General features: G+C 53.4%; 1 non-coding gene across 1 annotated transcript; it reads right to left on the reverse strand.

Moving 5' to 3' along the window:
* Positions 1-2,442: 2,442 nt before the first annotated feature.
* TRNAT-UGU lies at positions 2,443-2,516 on the reverse strand. The gene has a single exon. It is a non-coding gene; the product is annotated as a tRNA-Thr (tRNA).
* Positions 2,517-11,310: the final 8,794 nt, after the last annotated feature.

The raw sequence follows: 11,310 nt of genomic DNA on the forward strand, positions 1-11,310 counted from the left end.
CAAAATTTTTTCCAAGACCTAGCATATTACAGATGTCAAACTAACAGGCCTATAGTTACTCGGATCACTTTTTTTGCCCTTTCTTAAAGATAGGAACAATGTTAGCAATTCTCCAGTCGTACGATACAATCCCTGAGTTTACCGATTCATTAAAAATTCTTGCTAATGGGCTTGCGATTTCATGTGCCAGTTCCTTTAATATTCTTAGATGAAGATTATCTGGGCCCTCCGATTTTGTCCCATTAAGCTGTTCAAGTTTGGCTTCTACCTCAGATGTGGTAATATCTACCTCCATATCCTCATTCCCATTTGTCATCCTTCCATTATCCCTAAGCTCCTCATTAGCCTTATTAAAGACTGAGGCAAAGTATTTATTTAGATATTGGGCCATGCCTAGGTTATCCTTGACCTCCATTCCATCCTCAGTGTGTAGCGGTCCCACTTCTTCTTTCTTTGTTTTCTTCTTATTTATATGGCTATAGAACCTTTTACTATTGGTTTTAATTCCCTTTGCAAGGTCCAGCTCTACATGGCTTTTAGCCTTTCTCACTTTATCCCTACATGTTCTGACCTCACTAAGGTAGCTTTCCTTGCTAATCCCACCCTTCTTCCACTCCTTGTAGGTTTTCTGCTTTTTCTTAATCACCTCTCTGAGATGCTTGCTCATCCAGCTTGGTCTGCAACTCCTGCCTATGGTTTTTTTCCCCTTTCTTGGGATGCAGGCTTCTGATAATTTCTGCAGCTTCGACTTAAAGTAATTCCAGGCCTCCTCTGCCTTTAGATCCACAAGTTCTTCAGTCCAATCCACTTCCCTAACTAATTTCCTTAATTCTTTAAAGTTAGCCCTTGAGAAGTCAAAAACCCTAGTCCCAGATCTATTTTTGTTTATCCTTCCATCTAGTTTGAACGGAATTAGCTTGAGATCACTCGCACCAAGGTTGTCCCCTACAACCATTTCTTCTATGAGGTCCTCACTACTCACCAAAACCAAATCTAAAATGGCATCCCTTCTTGTTGGTTCTTCAACTACTTGGTGAAGAAATCCATCAGCTGTCACATCCAGAAAAATCTGAGCTCTATTATTGTTACTAGCACTTGTCCTCCAGTCTATATCTGGGAAGTTAAAGTCTCCCATGATCACACAATTCCCATTAGTGTTTACTTCATTAAAAACATTAAAGAAGTCTCTATCCATATCCAGATCAGATCCTGGAGGTCTGTAGCACATCCCAAGCACTATCTCAGGGGAGGCTCTAGTAGCTTTCTTTCCCAGTGTGATTTTTGCCCAGACAGACTCTGTCTTATCCATTCCATCACTTCTTATTTCTTTACAGTTAACTTCATCATTGATATACAATGCTACTCCACCACCTTTGCCTTTATTTCTGTCTTTCCTAAACAGCACATAGCCTTCAATACCTGTACTCCAGTCATGACTACTATTCCACCATGTTTCTGTTATCCCTATAATATCCGGTTTCACTTCTTGCACCAGTAGCTCTAGTTCCTCCATTTTGTTACCTAGGCTCCTCGCATTAGCACACAGACATCTTAATTTTTGCCATTTGGCTTCACTGACATTCTTTACCCGGTTAGGCACAGACATTCTACACCTGCATCACCTATTAGACTGGTATCTACACTACCCTTCCTCCTTATGTCAATTCTTCTGTCCACGGCTGTATCCTCTCTTACTTTGTTTACTTCTCTAAGTCAGGCAGTGTCCATTGACTCTGAGCTATCTCTGAGAAGCCTGCATTGTACACAGTTCCTGGGATAATCCTAGGGAGTGTGGATACCTTCAATGGGCCAGCAGTGAATCTGGCTCCTCCCATGTCACACCTGAAAGGCTGGTGGTGGGCATTTCTCAACCTCATAACATATCTCAGTAACGCATACAGAGCAAAACTTCATAACTTCTCAACTAATGCGAGAACACACAATCCAACAAGATATTAACTTTCAAATGATCAAGACTTTTGAAATGATACCTCATCAGGCAGACTTTGTACAAACATTACATTGCAATGGAGATGTACCCTTAGAGTCCATCTCTCCTAGGATAAAGATGGCAGCAGAACTGGCCTGGGTCATCTGACTTGGGCTCATGGACATAAAGCTGAACGGCTAAATACTGTGGTGCAGATATTTGTGTTCACACTGAAGCCTGGGTTCAGAAACCCTTGCCAGGCCTCTGAGGTTGGGCTCAAGCCCATATGTCTGCACTGTAGTTTTATAGAGGTTGGGAGGGAGTTTAGCAAGTGGAAATGGTAAAACTGCATTGAGGGGACTGGACCACTGACCTATCAGGTCTAAACACCCAAGCTTTCAGTAACTCTATTATCAGTGCCTGTGAGTGTAATTTAAACCATAGGTCCATCTAGCTCTGAATCTTGTCTTCTGACAGTAGCCAATACCAGGTGCCCCAAAAGCCACTCCCCGAGGCACCACTAGGAGTTGAACCCAGGATCTCCTGTTTACAAAACAAATACTTTAACCAACTAAGCCATGGTGCCTGCTGTTATTTGAAGCATTGTGTTTGCCCACACCTGACTCTGCCAATCCCCACTGGGCCTTGACAAGCATTGCTCGTGTTTGGCTTCCATAAAGCAGAGGAGCAGGTGAAGTTTTGGTCCCAAGGTGTGTGTGTGATTCTTTGGACAGGTCTACACTACAAAATTAGGTTGGTGTAATTACATTACTTAGGCTGGCAATGCAGTTATATCAACCTAATCCCAGTGTACATAGCAGCTCAGCTGTTAGAACTTTCTGGAGCTATGAAAAGAGAAGGGCCCAGCCTCTGTAGCAGGAATGCAGGGCAGGTGAGTTCACGGCGGGCATTATAGGGTACTGGTGGAGGCCTGTTATGGTGATATAATGACCAGGAGCATTTACACTGACAATTTGTCGCTTTAAGTTTGCTGCACAAAGCTCTAGGCCTCTCGTTGAGGTGGTTATATTTTGTCACCAAAACAGGGCATTTTTGTCGCCAGACGTGGCATTGCAGTGTGTACACCAGCCACAAGCTGCTGATCGAGGGAGCGTTGTGTGTTTTTCACACACCTGAGCAATATAATGATGCTGAAATAACTTTGTAGTACAGACCTGTCCAAAGAGTCAGACACACACACAACTTGCAAGGAAAACGTCACTTGCTCCTCTGCTTTGCAAAATCCAAACGCATGCAAAGCTTGTCAGGCCCCAGTGGTGATGGCAGGAAGTCAGGTGTGGGCAGACACTGTATTTTAGCCACAAGCAGGTACCATGGCTTAGCTGGCTAAAGCACCTGTCTTGTAAACAGAAAATCCTGGGCTCAACTCTGAGTGGTGCCTTATTGATTTACTCTTGGGGGATCTGGTATGGGCTACTGTCAAAGAACAAAGCTAGATGAGCCTTTGATCCAGCCCATTATGGCTGTTTAAATTATACTCACAGGCACTGATAAAAGAATTACTGAAAGTTTGGGAGTTAAGAGCTGATAGGTCAGTGGTCTAGCCTGTCACAGATGACCTCCCTCCCTCTGGGACAGGGGCAAGTCTGAGCTTTCACACCAAATGCTCATTGTGGCTGCCAGAATCTGTGAGCAGCTCATTTAGTTTGCACTGAGGGTTGAGTCCTGCTTCGTGAACTGTGTGTGAGAATGAAAATCCTAAACCACCCTTTGAAATAACGAATGCAGCAGTACGTGTTATTGTCCCTGCCCCAAAGCAGACAGACCAATGGAGAAATGCCTTTGAGTCCAGGTTAATACTCCACTGTCATTTTACTATTTTTTCTTGCTAAACTCCCTCCCAAACTTCAGGGCTCCCAGAGCCCGATATTGAGCTTGAGCTGAGATGTCTACAGAGCAAATTTACCACCCCATGGCCCTATCCTGGGAGCCTGAGCTGGCATGGGACAGCCGTGAGTGTTTCATTGCAGTGTGAACATAGCCTAGCATTATGTCTACACTGCCATTAACATACCCAAGTCACTATTCTTAAACCCTGGGTCAGTTGATTCAGGCTTGTGGGGCTTGTGCTGCAGAGTTATAAAATTACAGTGTAGACACTTGGGCTTCAGCCCAGCTTCCGAGACCCCATGAGCGGTAAGGGTCTGCAAGCCTGGGCTCCAGTCTGAGCCCCAGGAATCCAGATCAGATCATCCAAGCCAGCCGGGCCACAGGGATATTATCACAGCATAGATGCCCTCTCAGGGTATGTCTACATTGCAATGGAAGCCCGGGGTTAGTAGAAGTCATGTGAGAAGCCCCAACACATAAACATAAACCATGAGGGAAAGACCCACCCCCAAATAAGCAGGCCAGTGTCCTTTTCCCTATGGTTCGTATGCCTAGCCAGCAAAAGTCCTTTAACATGAGCCATCCCCTCTCTGCACCCCACTCACAGCTGTTGTCCTTAGTCAGTGCAAGCCCAGAGGTGCCTCTGTACAGTTCACCTGCCATCCTGGGTGGAAAAGGGGGAAAATAAGAAAGCACCATATTCACTGTGTTGTCTAGGGATTCACTCATCCCTCCACAGCCACCCTGTCCTAAAGTTGGTCTAACACCTAAATTTTGGTATTAGGACCCAAGCCCCAGCCCACTTGGCTTTGGAACCCATGTCCCCTGCCTAGCAAGTGCTACTGAATTGAGGGTGAGTCCCTCAGTCGGAGTCTGCCAAGTGCAGTTGTGCTGTCTTCAATTTACACAACAAGGATAACAACCCTTTATTTCTCCTGCCCCTATAACACCAGCCAAAAGTGATCATTTTGACAAGCAACCCAACATATTTCAAACATACAGTAAAATCCACGTGCAGACTCATACACGAAACCTTGCAAGAAAATCTTCTGGAGGGGGTCTGAAGCACCTGCTCCTGGAGGGAAGGAGGGAGCCATGGGTTGAGATTGAGGGGCACTGGGAATAGGAGGAGGCTGTGGGTTGGGATTGAGAGGGCTGTGGGTTGGGACAGAGGAGAAGGGTGAAGAGGAGTAGGCTCTGGTTGGGAGTGAGGAGCAGTGTGCATAGGAGGGACTGAGTGTTGGGACTGAGGGACACTGGGAAAAGAGCAGACATGGGTTTAGGCTGAAGAGCATCATCATTTGGGGATCCAGCAGGAAAGGGGAAGGCAGCAGGTGACTGTAATTCCTTAGGGATATTCTGTTGTGTTTGTATGTGTGTGTGTGCAGGGAAGGAACATGCTATATGCCCAGAGGATTCCTCCAGGCTGCAAGGACAAAGGGGCTGTCAGGAAGTTGCCCCTTCAAACTCACACACAAAAAGGCTCTTCTTAGGAAAGGGAAAATCCTGAAGAGAAAAAGTACCATCAAAGAGGACTCCAGCAAGACAGCTTAAGATCTTGGAAAGTAGTTTATCGCCTGACCAAGGACTTGAACCCTGGACCCTCAGATTAAAAGTCTGAGGTTCTGTCAACTGAGTTAGCCAGGTTCACAAAGAAAAAAAGTAAGTTGGTGCAGTGAGAAACTAATCAAGAAAACAAGAGTGGGAAACAATACAGGAAACCTGATGCTCTCTGTGGCCTGCTCAACACTACGAGTTTATATTGAATTTAGCAGCATTAAATCACATTAACCCTGCACTCATCCACATAATGAAGCCCTTTATATCGATATAAAGAGCTCTTAGTAACAATGTCTGTACTCCTCTGTAGACGGGTTCCGCTGGGGCTCGACCCTCCCTGAGGGGGAGGGGAGCCACACCGGCCTTGCTGTCGTCCCTGCAATTACAATCAGCTCTGGCCCTTTCGGCAGGTCAGAGCAGTGGCAAAGTCAAAGGGAGCCCAGCCCTTGGTTTGGGCAGGGCAACAAACACAGTACAATCAGCTCTGGCCCTTTGGAGCAGGGCAGAGCAGTGGCAAAGTTAAAGGGGGCCCAGCCCTTGGTTCGGGTGGGGCACCCAAACAGAGTACAATCAGCTCTGGCTCTTTGGAGCAGGGCAGAGCAGTGGCAAAGTCAAAAGGGGCCCAGCTCTTGGTTCGGGCGGGGCACCAAACACAGTTACAAACAGCTCTGGCCTTTTGCAGCAGGCTCTGGCCTTTTGGACCTTAGGCTGGGAAGAGGGGGAGTCTGACACCTGGTTACGGGTGGCAGGGGGAACGCAGGCCCACTCACTCCTCTGCGTTCCAGCCCAGGGCCCTGGTAGCAGCTGTCACCACTACCGGTGGTCAGTGGGGATCCTGACCGAAACACACTGACATTGGAAAGGTTAGCTCTGCAGCCTGACTGGAGTCAGGTGCCGCCGGGCTTCTTCCTAGCTCCCCCTCTACTCCTACCTAGTCCAGGGCCTCCGTTCCGGGGACATCCAGGACCATCGGTTCCTCCCAATCCGGGCTGGGTAGCAGGTCCGGTAATGTTTTGGGGAATGCGGGCCAAGCCTGGTCTGGGGGCTCCTCGGGGCCATAGTAGGGGAGAGGCAGCTTTGGCGGCTCCTCATCGTAGTAGGGACGAGGCAGCACTGGTGGCTCCTCATCGTAGTAGGGGCGAGGCAGCTCTGGCAGCTCCGGGTCTTGGCCTCTGGCTTGGGCAGTCTCCCAGTTACGGGCATTGGCAGACACGTTTGCTCCTGCCGGTGGCAGACCTGCAACTGAAGGCTGGGGCTCGGCTTTTATTCTTCCGGGTCGCCGCCTGACCCTCTGAAGGGCGGGACTTCCGCTCAGCAGCCTCACCCCCCTGGAAGACTGACGGGGCTTGACCCTCCCTGAGGGGGAGGGGAGCCACACTGCCTCGCTACAAACACCCCCCCTCAAGTCCGGCCCCCGCCTGTCGGGGCCGGGCTGTCCCATCTCCTTGAGGCGGGACAGGAAACCCGCGTTGGCATGGTCCTTGCCCGCCCTATGCTGGATGGTGAACGCATAGGGCTGCAAGGCCAAATACCAGCGCATGATGTGGGCATTGTTGTCTTTCATCCTCATAAGCCATTGAAGAGGGGCGTGGTCCATAACGAGGGTGAATGGGCGGCCAAGAGGAAGAACTGAAGGGCCTCGCAGGCCCACTTGACCGCGAGGGCCTCCTTTTCAACCGTTGCATAATTCTGCTCTCGGGAGAACAGTTTCCAACTGATATACAATACGGGGTGATCACCTCCATCCCCCTCTTGGGACGAGATGGCCCATAAGCCGACGTCAGATGCATCCGTCTGGAGGATGAAGGGCTTGTCAAAGTCAGGGCTGTACAGAACCGGTTCTCGGCACAAGCAGCTGCGGAGCGTTCTGAAGGCTGCCTCACACTCGGGGTTCCATTGCACCATTCAAGGGCTGTTCTTCTTTAGTAGCTCAGTCAGGGGGGCTGCGGTGGACGCGAAATGGGGGATAAACCGCCGATAATACCCCACGAGCCCCAGGAAGCGCCGTATCTGTCGCTTTGTTGTCAGGGTGGGGCACTCCGCTAGGGCCTGTACTTTCCCCATGAGGGGCTTCACCTGCCCCTGCCTGACGGTATAACCGAGGTAAGTGGTCTCTTCCCAGGCTATCCAGCACTTCTTGGGGTTCGCTGTCAACCCCGCCTGTCGAAGGGCTCAGAGGACCGCCGCGACCTCGGTCAGGTGGTTGTCCCAGCAGTCGCAGTAGATCACAACGTCATCCAGGTAAGCAGCTGCATACTCCTGGTGCGGTCTCAAGAGGTGATCCATGAGCCGCTGAAAGGTTGCAGGGGCCCCATGGAGCCCAAAAGGCATCTTGATGAACTGGTACAGTCTGGACGGGGTGGCAAAGGCAGTCTTTTCTTTGGACGTCTCCTCAAGCAGGATTTGCCAGTACCCCTTGCTGAGGTCCAGCGTGGTGATATACTGGGCCTCCCCGAGGCGGCCAAGCAGCTCGTCGACCCGGGGCCTCGGGTAGGCATCGAAACGGGATATGGCGTTAACTTTCCGAAAGTCTATGCAGAAGCGCTGGGAGCCATCAGGCTTGGGTACCAGGACCACCGGGCTGCGCCACTCGCTCTGGGACGGTTCAATGACCCCCAGGGCCAGCATGGCCTGAACCTCTTACTCCCCTGCCTGGCACATTCGGTACAGTATCGGCCAGGCGGTCTCCCGCACGACCTTCCCTGGTTCGGTTTGGATCCTGTGACAGGTGGTGGTCGTGCAGCCCGGTAGTGCCTTGAGGGTCCGTTGGAAGGCCCACAGGAGACACTTGGCCTGCTGACGTTGCTCGACCGTCAGGGCGCTCCCCAGCGTGGGTTCTGTTACCTCCTCTGTCTGGGCTACTTCCGGACCTAGTTCCGATTAGGAGGCCCTCTTGGTCACGCCACGGTTTCAGCAGATTGATGTGGTATAAGTGCTTCTCCTTCCGGCGACCTGGTTGGCAAATCTCATAGTTAATGGGCCCCACTCTCCGGAGTACCTCATAGGGGCCCTGCCACTGGGCCAACAATTTTGACTCGCTGGAGGGTAGGAGCAGCAGAACTCGGTCTCCTGGGCCAAATTCCCACGCGCACGTGCCTTGGTTATAGCTTCGCTCCTGCCTCTCCTGGGCTGCCTTTAGGTTCTCCCACGCTAGGGTCCCCGCCTGAGTTAGACGCTCTCGTAGCCGGAGGACGCACTGGAGAAGCCCCTGGGTTGGGGAGGCCGACTGCTCCCACGTCTCCTTCATCAGGTCCAGGAGGTCCCAAGGCCTCCGCCCGTACAGGAGCTCAAAGGGGGAGAATTTGGTCGACGCCTGGGGGACCTCCCGGATAGTGAGGAGCAGCGGCGGGAGGAGTTGGTCCCACTGGCGTAGCTCGTCTGGCAGGAACCTTCTCAGCATGTCCTTGAGGGTCCGGTTGAACCGCTCTACCAATCCGTCGGTTTGCGGGTGGTAGACGGAGGTCCGCAGTTGTTTTACCCCCAGGAGTCGGCAGAATTGGTTTAGCAACTTGGATGTAAAATTAGTCCCCTGGTCCGTTAGGATCTCCTTGGGCAATCCCACACGGGCAAATACCTTCACTAATTCACCCACGATGGTCCGGGCCGTGCTCCATAGGGGGATGGCCTCCGGAAACCAGGTGGCATAGTCGACCAGGACCAGGATGTATTGAAAACCTGCCGTGCTCCGGGGAAGCGGGCCTACCAAGTCCATGGTGACGCGCTCAAACGGAGTTTCAATTAGTGGCATGGGGACCAAGGGTGCCTTGGGTGTCCGGGCTACGAAGGCCAACTGACACTCCAGGCAGAAGTTGCAGTATTACTTCACCTCTCCGTCAAGTCCCGGCCAGTAGAACCGAGCCCGAATTCGGGCCAGTGTCTTCTCATACCCCAGGTGGCCCACGGCTGGTATATCATGGGCCAAGCTCATTACGGCCCGCCGATGGCATCGGAGCACGAGGAGTTGCATCCGCGGTTCTTGTGTGCGGGGGTCCCGCTCCACCCGATAAAGCCGGTCCCTGCGGAGCTCAAAGTGGGGCCACTGCGTAGCCCGACTGGGGTCGATAACGGACCCATCAATTGCTGCAAGCTGCTCGTAGGCCCGTCGGAGAGTGGGGTCTGCCCGCTGGTCCCGGCAGAAGTCCGTGTCAAAGCAGGGTGCAGGGGGAGCTCCTTCAATTGATCCCTCGGCCTCTGGGGTTTCTAGTCCTGCTTTCTCGGTGTCCGTCTCGGTTTCCACCAGGGGTTCCGGGGACTCGGCTGCTAGGGCCGGTATAGACCGAAGGAGCCAGTCAAAGGCGGGCCAGTCACGTCCCAAGATGACAGGATAGGCCAGTCGAGGGGCCATGCCGACGATCAGTGACCGAGTGAGGCCCTTGACAGTCAGCCAGGCCCGAGCACTGGGGTAGGGCCGAACATCTCCATGGATGCATTGCAGGTGAATGGGCTCCAGACCGGGATCGATTGGAGGCCCTAGGGCCTGACGGACCAACGTTTGACCACAGCCTGAGTCGACCAAGGCCGTGGTGGCTTGGACCCTCACGAGTACTGGGACCGTGAGTTTGGGGGGCTGAGGTTGCCGGGCCCGGCCTTCTCCTGCACAGACTTGCTCAAAGTCACACTCCATCTCAGAGCAGTCCCATTGTAAGTGGCCAGCCTTCCCACATCTAAAGCAAGGTCCTATTTCCGAGTACCTGCGCCGGGGACCGGTGACCCGAGGGCTTCGGGGGCTTCGGCGGGGCTCCGACAGACCCGCGGGGAAGGTCCCCGAACCTGCATGCGGGCCAGGCTTCGAGCGTTGGGTTCGAGGGGCCGGCCCGGGGTCCTGTCCGTGGCTTGGCCGCTGCGGCCGATACTCTCCTGCCTCCGCGACTTTGGTCAGGCACCGGGGCAGGTGGCCAGAAGGCTGGCCCCACGGGAGCTTCCACAGCGAGGAAATCCTCCATCAGGGAGACTGCTGCCCCCAGGGTGGCAGGCCAGTGGCAGAGTACCCAGGCCCTTCCTCGAGCCGGCAGGATGTATACAAATTGTTCTAGGACCACCTGCTCGGTCACTTCCTCTGCTGTACGGGTTTCTGGCTGCAGCCAGTGGCGGCAGGCCTCTTTCAGGCCTTCTGCAATCAAGCAGGGACGGGGGCCGGTCGGATAGGTCTGGCCCCGGAACCGTTGTCGGAAGGTTTCGGGGCTGAGGTCCAAGACGTCAAGGACCGCCGCCTTCACTCGATCATAGTCCTTGGCATCTTCCGTGGCCAACCCGCGGTAGGCCAGCTGGGCGGGCCTGGTTAAATATGGGGCCACAAGGGTGGCCCATTGGGCTCGGGCCCATCCTGTGACCAGGGCCACCCACTTGAAGGTGACCAAGAAGGCCTCAGGGTCATCCCCCGGGCCCATCTTGGTCAGGCGCAGGGGCGCCGGCAGCCGTGGACCCACGGGGTCTTCCCCCGTGGCCCCATTGGGGAATCGGGTGGCGGGCCTGAGAACTGTCTGTAGCTGGGCCCCGAGTTGCTGGATGAGTTGCTGCTGGTGCTCCAACTAAGCGGCATGTTGCTGTCGTTGCTGCTGGAGGTGGGCGGCATCTCGCTGCTCCTGCTGCTCGAGATGGGCGGCCTGCTGCTGTTGCTGCTGCAGCAGTTGCGCCGCCTGCTGCTGCTCCTGGCTCTCCGCCAGCAGCTGGACCAGCCATTCGACATCTATGTTCCCGGTCCTGGGGACACCGGCTGCACTAGCGTCCTTCTACCAGCCCCTTCTCACAGGGGCAAGGGGTTCAGAAGGTCCCTGGTCAGGTGTCAGTTGTAGATGGGGTTCCGCCAGGGCTCGACCCTCCCTGAGGGGGAGGGGAGCCACACCGGCCTCACTGTCGTCCCTGCAATTACAATCAGCTCTGGCCCTTTCGGCAGGTCAAAGCAGTGGCAAAGTCAAAGGGGGCCCAGCCCTTGATGCGGGCCAGGCTTCGGGGGACCTCCCCCGCGGGTC

This window comes from Gopherus evgoodei, chromosome 8, assembly GCF_007399415.2.
Source record: "Gopherus evgoodei ecotype Sinaloan lineage chromosome 8, rGopEvg1_v1.p, whole genome shotgun sequence".
Lineage (NCBI taxonomy): Eukaryota > Metazoa > Chordata > Testudines > Testudinidae > Gopherus > Gopherus evgoodei.